Consider the following 12,535-nt stretch of genomic DNA (forward strand, 5'->3'; position numbering starts at 1 on the left):
AAATTCAAAAAACCCAGATTTCAAAACTTCAAAATGTCAGCATCGATTTTAGGGGGATGACGTGTATATATCGAAAAGTCATACATTAGAACCATGTTGCCCAAGGGGTATTCTTCAATTCTTTCTTTGAGCTCACGTCTGAATTTTCCGTGGTTTGACCAGAAATCAAGAAAGAACACAAAAAGACTTGTTAACTTCAAGACATTTTTACCCATTTTTTAATATTGCCATCAACACAGCGTCCACATAAATTATATGGTTCATTTTATGCGACCCCGGCTAAAACACTTTAATTAATATAAATATATTCATATTGTATAAAATATATTGACAATTCGCGACTTATGAAATGGTGAACCTCAACTTCAACGATTGTAAAACATTTTTGAATATTACCATATAGTATGTCCTTTATTTATATCTGTATGTCTTACATAATATAAGTTCATTAATTATATAAATACAAAACAGATGTAAAAAGTTCAGGTTGAACATAGGGCATCGACAAGCTCTCTCCATCTTGTTCTACCGTTGGCCTGGTATTTTGCTTGACCCCAGGTTATATGGATTGACTCAAGTTCTTTTTTGGTACAGCGAATCCAGTTGTTTCTTGGACGTCCTCTTTTTCGTTGTCCTTGCGGATTCCAGTCTAACACGGTTCTGGCAATGTCACTGTGTGGCCTGCGTAAGATATGGCCTAACCATACCCATTTTCTCCTGCGGATTTTTATTTCAACAGGGCTACAGTTAGTTCGGAGCAGTAGTTCTGAATTTAATATTTTGTTCGGCCAGAAGATTCTCAGAATTTCCCGTAGGTTGATAACACTTGAAGTTTCCCAGTCGTCGCTTGCGTGAAACTCCAAGTCGTACAGCCGTACAGTAGGATAGATTTTACGCTGCTGTTAAATATCCTAGTTTTTGTTGAGGTTGATATGGCATTACATCTCCAGACTTTGTTGAGCGAACGGAAAGCATTTCTTGCTTTGTTTATGCATTCTCTGATGTCTGCTTCTGATCCGCCGTCTTTAGTAATTTTGCTTCCCAAGTAACAAAAGTACTCTACTTCTTTAATGGTATGCCCGTTTATTGTGAGTGGGGTTTGACATGTTGAGCCTATTCTCATAAGCTTGGTCTTTTTAGTGTTTATTTTTGGACCGACTTTGGAGGCGTTACGCGTTAGCGATTACAATTTAGCCCTGATGTGGTCGAAGTTGTGGGCGAAAAATCAGATGTCATCTGCGTAGTCTATGTCGCCAAGAAAACCGTTTACATTCCAGCGAATTCCATAGGGAGCCTCGGCGTTTGTTGCTTCTAAAACAGAATCTAAGAGTATGAGAAAAAAAGCGTGGCAGATAAGAGGCAGCCCTGTGTTACGCCCTTGCAGGTTGAGAAGGATAGGCTTTCTTTGCCGTTGAAACGGACAGATATTTCGGCGTCTCTATAAAGTTCTTTGATTAAGAGGGATGCCTTTGTTTATAAGGGCGCTCCACATAGCATCTCGGCAGACGGTATCAAGGGCTCGTTCAAAATCCACGAACAAGAGATACAACGATGAATTTAATTCAGCGGACTGTTCGATAATTATACGTAGGGTGTTGATATGATCTGAACACGATCGACCAGGGCGAAAACCCGCCTGTTCCTGCCGTAAAATCGAATCGAGCATAGGAGATATACACCGAAGCAGAAGTTGAGCCATTACTTTGTTGATTGCATTTAATAATGTAATTCCTCACCAATTCTTGCACTCGGTGAGATCACCTTTTTTGGGATAGTTACTATAGTACCATTCTTCCACTCTTTGGGAAAGACATTTGTCTCCCACACGTCTCTAATAATTGGGGTAATAACTTGAGCGATGGGTTCTGCCCCATACCGAAGTAGTTCTGAGGGTATGCTGTCCGGACCAGCTGCCTTGTCATATTTAAATGACTTCAAGGTTGTAATTACTTCTCTGTACGTAGGAGGATCTGTATTTACGTCTCTTCTTGGGTTGCGGTGCAGAGTGGAAGTATATGGTTGAGACACATTAGCTGCTCCTCGGTGCTGAAGAACTGACGCCAGCGGTCTATTTGCTCCTCGAGGCTGCTTAGTTCACGTCCATTTTCGTCCTTGATTGCTGCTATAGGTCTTATATTGTTACCACTCATTTGCTTAATGATATTACCAATATTAGAAGCCTGCTCTGCTTGTTCAGCCAGCTTGTTGAGATATAGACGTTTGTCTCTACGGGCCAAACGCTTAACAATATTTGCAGCAAAGCGATAGTTCGATTTGGCTAGTACTTTGGCTTCATTTGTTTTTGGCTCTTAGGAGAATGTTGCGTAATCGCTTGCGATGTTTTATTGCATCGAGAGTCTTGTTATTGATCCATGGTTTTTGAGGTTGCTGCGCAGTTCCAATGACGGACGTTGCTACTTCTCTGCACGTTGTTGATATATCGTCCCATGTGTTTATCATGTTGTTTCCCCGGAGTTTTTCTGTTAGGCCTACCTTATATCTGTGGGTTTCTGCGGGTTACAGTCGCAGGAGGTTTAATTTGTTGGGCTTTTGGCGATTTATAACGGCCGGTCTTAAACGTAGAGTAGCAACTAGCAGAATGTGGTCACTGTCGATATTCGCTCCGCGTCTCGTTTTGACATCCATCAGTGAGCCCAGAAAGAGTTTACTAATGAGGATATGGTCGATTTGATTTCGCGTTTGGCCATCTGGTGATTCCCATGTGTATTTATGGATGTTTTTATGGGCGAACTTGGAGCCCCAATAAATAGATGATTTATATGACGATTTTCGACAAGTCTATCGCCGTTATCGTTTCTTACGTTCCCAAGGCTTTCTGTGCCCATAACTGTGCTTAAATTGCTGTTATTACAACCCACTTTGGCATTAAAATCACCGATAATAAGCTTGATGTCTCCCTTTGGCAGAGAGCTATAGCCGAGTCAAGCTGAGAGTAGAATAAATCTTTTGAATCATCATCATCGGGTTCCGTTGGGGCGTAGCACTGTTAGATAGATATGTTGCGGGACTTTGAGTTGAGCCTTGCCATGATGATTCGCTCGGATATGGCTTTATATCCTAGGATGGCTTTGTTGGCTTTTGGTGATAAGATTATACCAACTCCATTTACTCTGTTAGAGGTATTCCCGGAGAAAATAAAGTTTTATCCGTTTTTGAGTGACATTGTTCCAGATTTCAGCCAACGAACTTCGCTTAGTCCAAGGACGTCTATACAATAATTAGACATTTCGTTCTGGACTTGGTTGAGTCTCGATGTGTTAGAGAGTGTTCTTACATTCCATGTTTCAATCATAAACCGGGTTTTAAATCCATAGATCGTCATCGAAGGGTTATCAGTTCTTGTATTGCTTGCTGATGTTTCTGATTTCTGATGATTGCGCCATCGCATCCGCATCTAGTGCTGGGGCTGCCAGCTACCCTCTAGGTAAGGGTTTGTTGATAGTAGATCTTCTGAAGACCCATGGGCTCCACCGTTGGCCATACCATACCATTGGCTCCTTCGCTGCCATCCCTATTGCTTGATACCATCACAATCGAGCAAGGAGTCTAAAAAGAACTCCAATGTAATGTGCTGCAGGTATTTCTTGTATGCTGCATTTAGGGTTATACCGCCCATGATCGGTCGCCTGAGCGTCGTTTGCATGAACAGAGGACACCAAGTCTCAGGTGGACAGTGGGTGAGGTTGACGTTTGAAGAGGATTGGCTATGCGAACAAACGTTTTATTTGTATTCGCTTCTCTCTCCCATATATCCTGGGGAGTGATGTTTCTTCTATTATTCTATGTTCTGCAGAGGGCCACATAAGTAACTAAAGGTCATTTATGCTCACTTGCTCTCAGTAAGAGCCCATTGCCGGTCGCTGGAGCAAATATTTGCCTAACTTGACCTTATCTTAATTGTGCTTGAAGTTGCTACCAAACATTCTCTCAGTGTCAGTGTACCACCACAAACCAAAAGGATCTTAAATATCTTTTGTGGCCACAAAAAACTTTTCAAATGAATGTATTTGTGTTTGTTTGTTGTTCTTGTTGTTGTTTTTTTGTGGTGTGTATAGCTATGGGCATCACTAATGTTACTGTAATGAAGAAAACTTTATTCATAGTTGTTGTTGCTGTTGTTCATGTATGTATGTGTTCGAGTTTACTAAAACAATAAGATTCTACATGTATTTGTATAGGGAGCGGCACATGCAGTACTAGGATCTTACCTTCATAATAAAATCATTACATTGTCATGCATGCTTGCATGCCAGGCAACATTCGCATTCCAACAGTTCATCATCAGCATCATGGCTGCACAACGCGTCAACAGCACCACAATCACCTTCGTCGACCTAACCTTCCAAGTTGTTTTCTTTTTCACACCTCACTTTCATTCATTTCTTCATTCATTCTATGGTCTTCGTTAGGTAGATAGGTAGGTGGGAAGGAAGGACATATCTAGCTATGAAAGTGGCAGATTTTTTCTCGGATAGATGCTTACGTTTGGTTAGGTTCTTGGTTAGTTGTTCTTTTTTCGTTTCTCCCCCTTCCAAATGCATGATATTCATGATGCCACCCACCATTGATGTTGAATGAAGTAGCAAAGGCTGTAGCTTTTGCTGCATCAGCAGTTGTTGATGTTAATAGTGAATTTTGAAATTGTTGTTTTTGTCGACTTGTTGTTTTTACAACAATTGTTGTTGATGATGTTTCTGCGTGCACGGCAAGCCACATCATCAACAACAATAACTAACTTTTCCATCAAAATCTGTTGCAGTTGATGATGGTATGCACGTCATAATAAAGGCTAACAAGGAAGTGAAATGGAAGGAACAGAAAAAAACAACAAATGGAAGACTGAAGCAACAGCGTTGTGAGGAAAACATTTAAATATGTTTGTAATAGTCGAATGTTGGAATCACTTAAAAAATATTTTTAAAATGCAAGCCCAAAACTATTTTTTAAAAATCCACGCTTAAGAAACTATTTTTAAAATTCCACGCTGAAAAAATAATTTTTAAAATGCAGGCTTAAAAAATAGTTTTTAAAAATGCACGGTTAAAAAATAATTTTTAAAATGTACACTTAAAAAATAATTTTAAAAATACACGCCTAAAACTAATTTTTAAAAATCCAAGCTTAAAAATAATTTTGAAAAATTAAAAAATAAAAATAATTTTTAAAAATGCACGCATAAAAAAATTTGATAATATTTAAAATCCACGCTTTAAAAATACATAGTTTTTAAAAAATGCACGCTTTAAAAATAATTTTTAAAAAATGCACGCTTAAAAATAGTTTTTAAAAATGCACGCTTAAAAGATAATTTTTCAAACGGCCTTTTTAAAAAAAGCTTTAAAAATACACGCTTAAAAAATATTTTTTTAAAAAATGCACGCTTTAAAAATAATTTTTAAAAAATGCACGCTTAAAATAATTTTTACAAATTCACGCTTAAAAATAATTTTAAAAAATCCTTGCTTAAAAATAATTTTTAAAAATTCAGGCTTAAAAATAATTTTAAAAAATCCACGCTTAAAAATAATTTAAAGAAAAAACCTACTCAACTGGAAAGAGAATTAATTAATTAAATAAAAAATTCACTATAAATGAACTTCGCCTAAATAAGGCAAAAATAAAATTACTTTGTAAAAATTCAGGCCTAAAAATAATTTTAAAAAATTCACTCCTAAAAATAATTTAAAAAAATCCATGCTTAAAAATAATTTAAAAAATCCACGCTTAAAAATAATTTAAAAAAATCCACACTTAAAAATAATTTAAAAAAATCCACGCTTAAAAATAATTTAAAAAAATCCACGCTTAAAAATAATTTAAAAAAATCAACGCTTAAAAATAATTTAAAAAAATCCACGCTTAAAAATAATTTAAAAAATCCACGCTTAAAAATAATTTAAAAAAATCCACGCTTAAAAATAATTTAAAAAATCCACGCTTAAAAATAATTTAAAAAAATTCACGATTACAAATAATTTAAAAAAAAAATCCACGATTAAAAATAATTTAAAAAAATCCACGCTTAATAATAATTTAAAAAAATCCATGCTTAAAAGTAATTTTAAAAAATTCACGCTTAAAATAATTGCAAAACATCCACGCTTAAAAATAATTTTAAAAACTCCACGCTTAAAAACGAATTTTAAAAAATCCACGCTTAAAAATAATTTTAAAAACTCCACGCTTAAAAACGAATTTTAAAAAATCCACGCTTAAAAATAATTTTAAAAACTCCACGCTTAAAAACGAATTTTAAAAAATCCACGCTTAAAAATAATTTTAAAAACTCCACGCTTAAAAACGAATTTTAAAAACTCCACGCTTAAAAACGAATTTTAAAAAATCCACGCTTAAAAATAATTTTAAAAACTCCACGCTTAAAAACGAATTTTAAAAACTCCACGCTTAAAAACGAATTTTAAAAAATCCACGCTTAAAAACGAATTTTAAAAAATCCACGCTTAAAAATAATTTTAAAAAATCCACACTTAAAAATAATTTTTAAAAATCCACGCTTAAAAATAATTTTAAAAAATCCACGCTTAAAAATAATTTTAAAAAATCCACACTTAAAAATAATTTTAAAAAATCCACGCTTAAAAATAATTTTAAAAAATCCACGCTTAAAAATAATTTTAAAAAATCCACGCTTAAAAATAATTTTAAAAAATCCACGCTTAAAAATGATTTTAAAAAATCCATGCTTAAAAATAATTTAAAAAAATCCACGCTTAAAATAATTTTAAAAAATCCACGCTTAAAAATAATTTTAAAAAATCCACGCTTAAAAATGATTTTAAAAAATCCATGCTTAAAAATAATTTAAAAAAATCCACGCTTAAAAATAATTTAAAAAGATCCACGCTTAAAAATAATTTTAAAAAAATCCACGCTTAAAAATAATTTAAAAAAATCCACGCTTAAAAATAATTTTAAAATATCCACGCTTGAAAATAATTTTAAATAATCCACGCTTAAAAATAATTTAAAAAAAAATCCCGCTTAAAAATAATTTTAAAAATTCCCGCTTAAAAATAATTTTAAAATATCCACGCTTAAAAATAATTTAAAAAAATCCACGCTTAAAAATAATTTAAGAGAATTCATGTTTAAAACATAATTTAAACAAATCAACGCTTAAAAATAATTTTAAAAGATCCACGCTTAAAAATAATTTTAAAAATTCCCGCTTAAAAATAATTTTAAAATATCCACGCTTAAAAATAATTTAAAAAAATCCACGCTTAAAAATAATTTAAGAGAATTCACGTTTAAAACATAATTTAAACAAATCAACGCTTAAAAATAATTTTAAAAGATCCACGCTTAAAAATAATTTTAAAAGATCCACGCTTAAAAATAATTTAAAAAATCCACGCTTAAAAATAATTTAAAAAAATCCACGCTTAAAAATAATTTTAAAAAATCCACGCTTAAAAATAATTTTAAAAAATCCACGCTTAAGAAAGAATTTAAAAAATCCACGCTTTAAACATTTTTTAAAAAATGCACACTTTAAAAATAATTTTTAAAAAATGCACGCTTAAAAATAATTTTTAAAAATGCACGCTTAAAAGATAATTTTTCAAACTGCATTTTTTTAAAAAAAACTTTAAAAATACGCGCTTAAAAAACATTTTTTTAAAAAATGCACGCTTTAAAAATAATTTTTAAAAAATGCACGCTTAAAAATAATTTTAAAAAATTCACGCTTAAAAATAATTTTAAAAAATTCACGCTTAAAAAAAAATCCACGCTTAAAAATAATTTAAAAAAATCCACGCTTAAAAATAATTTAAAAAAATCCTTGCTTAAAAATAATTTAAAAAAATCCACGCTTAAAAATAATTTAAAAAAATCCACGCTTAAAAATAATTTAAAAAAATCCACGCTTAAAAAAAAATCCACGCTTAAAAATAATTTAAAAAAATCCACGCTTAAAAATAATTTAAAAAAATCCACGCTTAAAAATAATTTAAAAAAATCCACGCTTAAAAATAATTTAAAAAAATCCATGCTTAAAAACAATTTTGAAAAATCCATGCTTAAAAATAATTTTAAAAAATCCACGCTTAAAAATAATTTAAAAAACATCCAAGCTTAAAAACAATTTAAAAAAATCCACGCTTAAAAATAATTTAAAAAAAATCCACGCTTAAAAATAATTTAAAAAAATCCACGCTTAAAAATAATTTAAAAAATCCACGCTTAAAAAATTTTTTAAAAAATCCACGCTTAAAAAATTTTTTAAAAAATCCACGCTTAAAAATAATTTAAAAAAATCCACGCTTAAAAATAATTTAAAAAAATCCACGCTTAAAAATAATTTTAAAAATTACACTCTTAAAAATAATTTTAAAAATTACAGTCTTAAAAATAATTTTAAAAAATCCACGCTTAAAAATAATTTAAAAAATCCACGCTTAAAAATAATTTAAAAAAAATCCACGCTTAGAAATATATTAAGAAATACACGCTTAAAAATAATTTAAAAAAATCCACGCTTAAAAATAATTTAAAAAATCCACGCTTAAAAATAATTTTAAAAAATCCACGCTTAAAACTAATTTTTAAAAATCCACGCTAAAAAATAATTTAAAAAAATCCACGCTTTAAAATATTTTTAAAAAATCCACGCTTACAAATAATTTTAAAAAAATCCACGCTTAAAAATAATTTTAAAAATTACACTCTTAAAAATAATTTTAAAAAATCCACGCTTACAAATAATTTTAAAAAATCCACGCTTAAAAATAATTTAAAAAAATCCACGCTTAAAAATAATTTAAGGAATCCACGCTTAAAAATAATTTAAAAAAAATCCACGCTTAAAAATAATTTAAAAAAATCCACGCTTAAAAATAATTTAAGGAATCCACGCTTAAAAATAATTTAAGGAATCCACGCTTAAAAATAATTTAAAAAAAATCCACGCTTAAAAATAATTTAAAAAAATCCACGCTTAAAAATAATTTAAGGAATCCACGCTTAAAAATTTTTTTAAAAAATTCACGCTTAAAAATAATTTAAAAAAATCCACGCTTAAAAATAATTTAAAAAAATCCACGCTTAAAAATAATTTAAAAAAATCCACGCTTAAAACTAATTTTTAAAAATCCACGCTAAAAAATAATTTAAAAAAATCCACGCTTAAAAATAATTTAAAAAAATCCACGCTTAAAACTGATTTTTAAAAATCCACGCTAAAAAATAATTTAAAAAAATCCACGCTTTAAAATATTTTTAAAAAATCCACGCTTAAAAATAATTTTTAAAAAATCCACGCTTAAAAATAATTTTAAAAATTACACTCTTAAAAATAATTTTAAAAAATCCACGCTTACAAATAATTTTAAAAAATCCACGCTTAAAAATAATTTTAAAAAATCCACGCTTAAAAATAATTTTAAAAATTACACTCTTAAAAATAATTTTAAAAATTACAGTCTTAAAAATAATTTTAAAAAATCCGCGCTTAAAAATAATTTAAAAAATCCACGCTTAAAAATAATTTAAAAAAAATCCACGCTTAGAAATATATTAAGAAATACACGCTTAAAAATAATTTAAAAAAATCCACGCTTAAAAATAATTTAAAAAAATCCACGCTTTAAAATAATTTAAAAAAATTCACGCTTAAAAATAATTTAAAAAAATTCACGCTTAAAAATAATTTTAAAAAATCCACCCTTAAAAATAATTTTAAAAAATCCACGCTTAAAAATAATTTTGAAAAATCCACGCTTAAAAATATTTTAAAAAATCCACGCTTAAAAATAATTTTAAAAAATCCACGCTTAAAAATAATTTTAAAAAATCCACGCTTAAAAATAATTTTAAAAAATCCACGCTTAAAAATAATTTTAAAAAATACACGCTTAAAAATAATTTTAAAAAATCCACGCTTAAAAATAATTTAAAAAAAATCCACCCTTAAAAATAATTTTAAAAAATCCACGCTTAAAAATAATTTTGAAAAATCCACGCTTAAAAATATTTTAAAAAATCCACGCTAAAAAATAATTTAAAAAAATCCACCCTTAAAAATAATTTTAAAAAATCCACGCTTAAAAATAATTTTGAAAAATCCACGCTTAAAAATATTTTAAAAAATCCACGCTAAAAAATAATTTTAAAAAATCCACGCTTAAAAATAATTTTAAAAAATCCACGCTTAAAAATAATTTTAAAAAATCCACGCTTAAAAATAATTTAAAAAAACCCACGCTTAAAAATAATTTAAAAAAAATTCACGCTTAAAAATAATTTAAAAAAATCCACGCTTAAAAATAATTTAAAAAAACCCACGCTTAAAAATAATTTAAAAAAATCCACGCTTAAAAATAATTTTAAAAAATCCACGCTTAAAAATAATTTAAAAAAATCCACGCTTAAAAATAATTTAAAAAAATCCACGCTTAAAAATAATTTAAAAAAATCCACGCTTAAAAATAATTTTAAAAAATCCACACTTAAAAATAATTTTAAAAAATCCACGCTTAAAAATAATTTTAAAAAATCCACGCTTAAAAATAATTTTAAAAAATCCACACTTAAAAATAATTTTAAAAAATCCACGCTTAAAAATAATTTTAAAAAATCCACGCTTAAAAATAATTTAAAAAATCCACGCTTAAAAATAATTTAAAAAAATCCACGCTTAAAAATAATTTTAAAAAATCCACGCTTAAAAATAATTTAAAAAAAATCCACGCTTAAAAATAATTTAAAAAAAATCCACGCTTAAAAATAATTTAAAAAAATCCACGCTTAAAAATAATTTAAACAAATTAACGCTTAAAAATAATATTAAAAGATCCACACGTAAAAATAATTTTAAAAATTCCCGCTTAAAAATTATTTTAAAAATTCCCGCTTAAAAATAATTTTAAAAATTCCCGCTTAAAAATAATTTTAAAATATCCACGCTTGAAAATAATTTTAAATAATCCACGCTTAAAAATAATTTAAAAAAAAATCCCGCTTAAAAATAATTTTAAAAATTCCCGCTTAGAAATAATTTTAAAATATCCACGCTTAAAAATAATTTAAAAAAATCCACGCTTAAAAATAATTTAAGAGAATTCACGTTTAAAACATAATTTAAACAAATCAACGCTTAAAAATAATTTTAAAAGATCCACGCTTAAAAATAATTTTAAAAATTCCCGCTTAAAAATAATTTTAAAATATCCACGCTTAAAAATAATTTAAAAAAATCCACGCTTAAAAATAATTTAAGAGAATTCACGTTTAAAACATAATTTAAACAAATCAACGCTTAAAAATAATTTTAAAAGATCCACGCTTAAAAATAATTTTAAAAGATCCACGCTTAAAAATAATTTAAAAAATCCACGCTTAAAAATAATTTTAAAAGATCCACGCTTAAAAATAATTTAAAAAATCCACGCTTAAAAATAATTTAAAAAAATCCACGCTTAAAAATAATTTTAAAAAATCCACGCTTAAAAATAATTTTAAAAAATCCACGCTTAAGAAAGAATTTAAAAAATCCACGCTTTAAAAATTTTTTAAAAAATGCACACTTTAAAAATAATTTTTAAAAAATGCACGCTTAAAAATAATTTTTAAAAATGCACGCTTAAAAGATAATTTTTCAAACTGCATTTTTTAAAAAAAACTTTAAAAATACGCGCTTAAAAAACATTTTTTTAAAAAATGCACGCTTTAAAAATAATTTTTAAAAAATGCACGCTTAAAAATAATTTTAAAAAATTCACGCTTAAAAATAATTTTAAAAAATTCACGCTTAAAAATAATTTTAAAAAATCCTTGCTTAAAAATAATTTAAAAAAATCCACGCTTAAAAATAATTTAAAAAAATCCACGCTTAAAAATAATTTAAAAAAATCCACGCTTAAAAATAATTTAAAAAATCCACGCTTAAAAATAATTTTTAAAAAATGCACGCTTAAAAATAATTTTAAAAAATTCACGCTTAAAAATAATTTTAAAAAATTCACGCTTAAAAATAATTTTAAAAAATCCTTGCTTAAAAATAATTTAAAAAAATCCACGCTTAAAAATAATTTAAAAAAATCCACGCTTAAAAATAATTTAAAAAATCCACGCTTAAAAATAATTTAAAAAAATCCACGCTTAAAAATAATTTAAAAAAATCCACGCTTAAAAATAATTTAAAAAAATCCTTGCTTAAAAATAATTTAAAAAAATCCACGCTTAAAAATAATTTAAAAAAATCCACGCTTAAAAATAATTTAAAAAAATCCACGCTTAAAAAAAAAAAGTCCACGCTTAAAAATAATTTAAAAAAATCCACGCTTAAAAATAATTTAAAAAAATCCATGCTTAAAAACAATTTTGAAAAATCCATGCTTAAAAATAATTTTAAAAAATCCACGCTTAAAAATAATTTAAAAAACATCCAAGCTTAAAAACAATTTAAAAAAATCCACGCTTAAAAATAATTTAAAAAAATCCATGCTTAAAAACAATTTTGAAAAATCCATGCTTAAAAATAATTTTAAAA

The 12,535-nt window shown here is 27.6% G+C and overlaps 1 long non-coding RNA gene across 1 annotated transcript; it reads right to left on the bottom strand.

Moving 5' to 3' along the window:
- Positions 1-395: 395 nt before the first annotated feature.
- LOC141395023 (uncharacterized) lies at positions 396-6,394 on the bottom strand. Its single transcript, XR_012410533.1, has 2 exons — positions 4,230-6,394; positions 396-4,097 (listed from the first exon to the last, which is right to left on the bottom strand). It is a non-coding gene; the product is annotated as an uncharacterized lncRNA (long non-coding RNA).
- Between the last annotated feature and the right edge of the window lie 6,141 nt (positions 6,395-12,535).

Source organism: Musca autumnalis, unplaced genomic scaffold (assembly GCF_047663935.1).
Source record: "Musca autumnalis isolate F117 unplaced genomic scaffold, ASM4766393v1 scaffold_2, whole genome shotgun sequence".
In the NCBI taxonomy this organism is placed as follows: Eukaryota; Metazoa; Arthropoda; class Insecta; order Diptera; family Muscidae; genus Musca; species Musca autumnalis.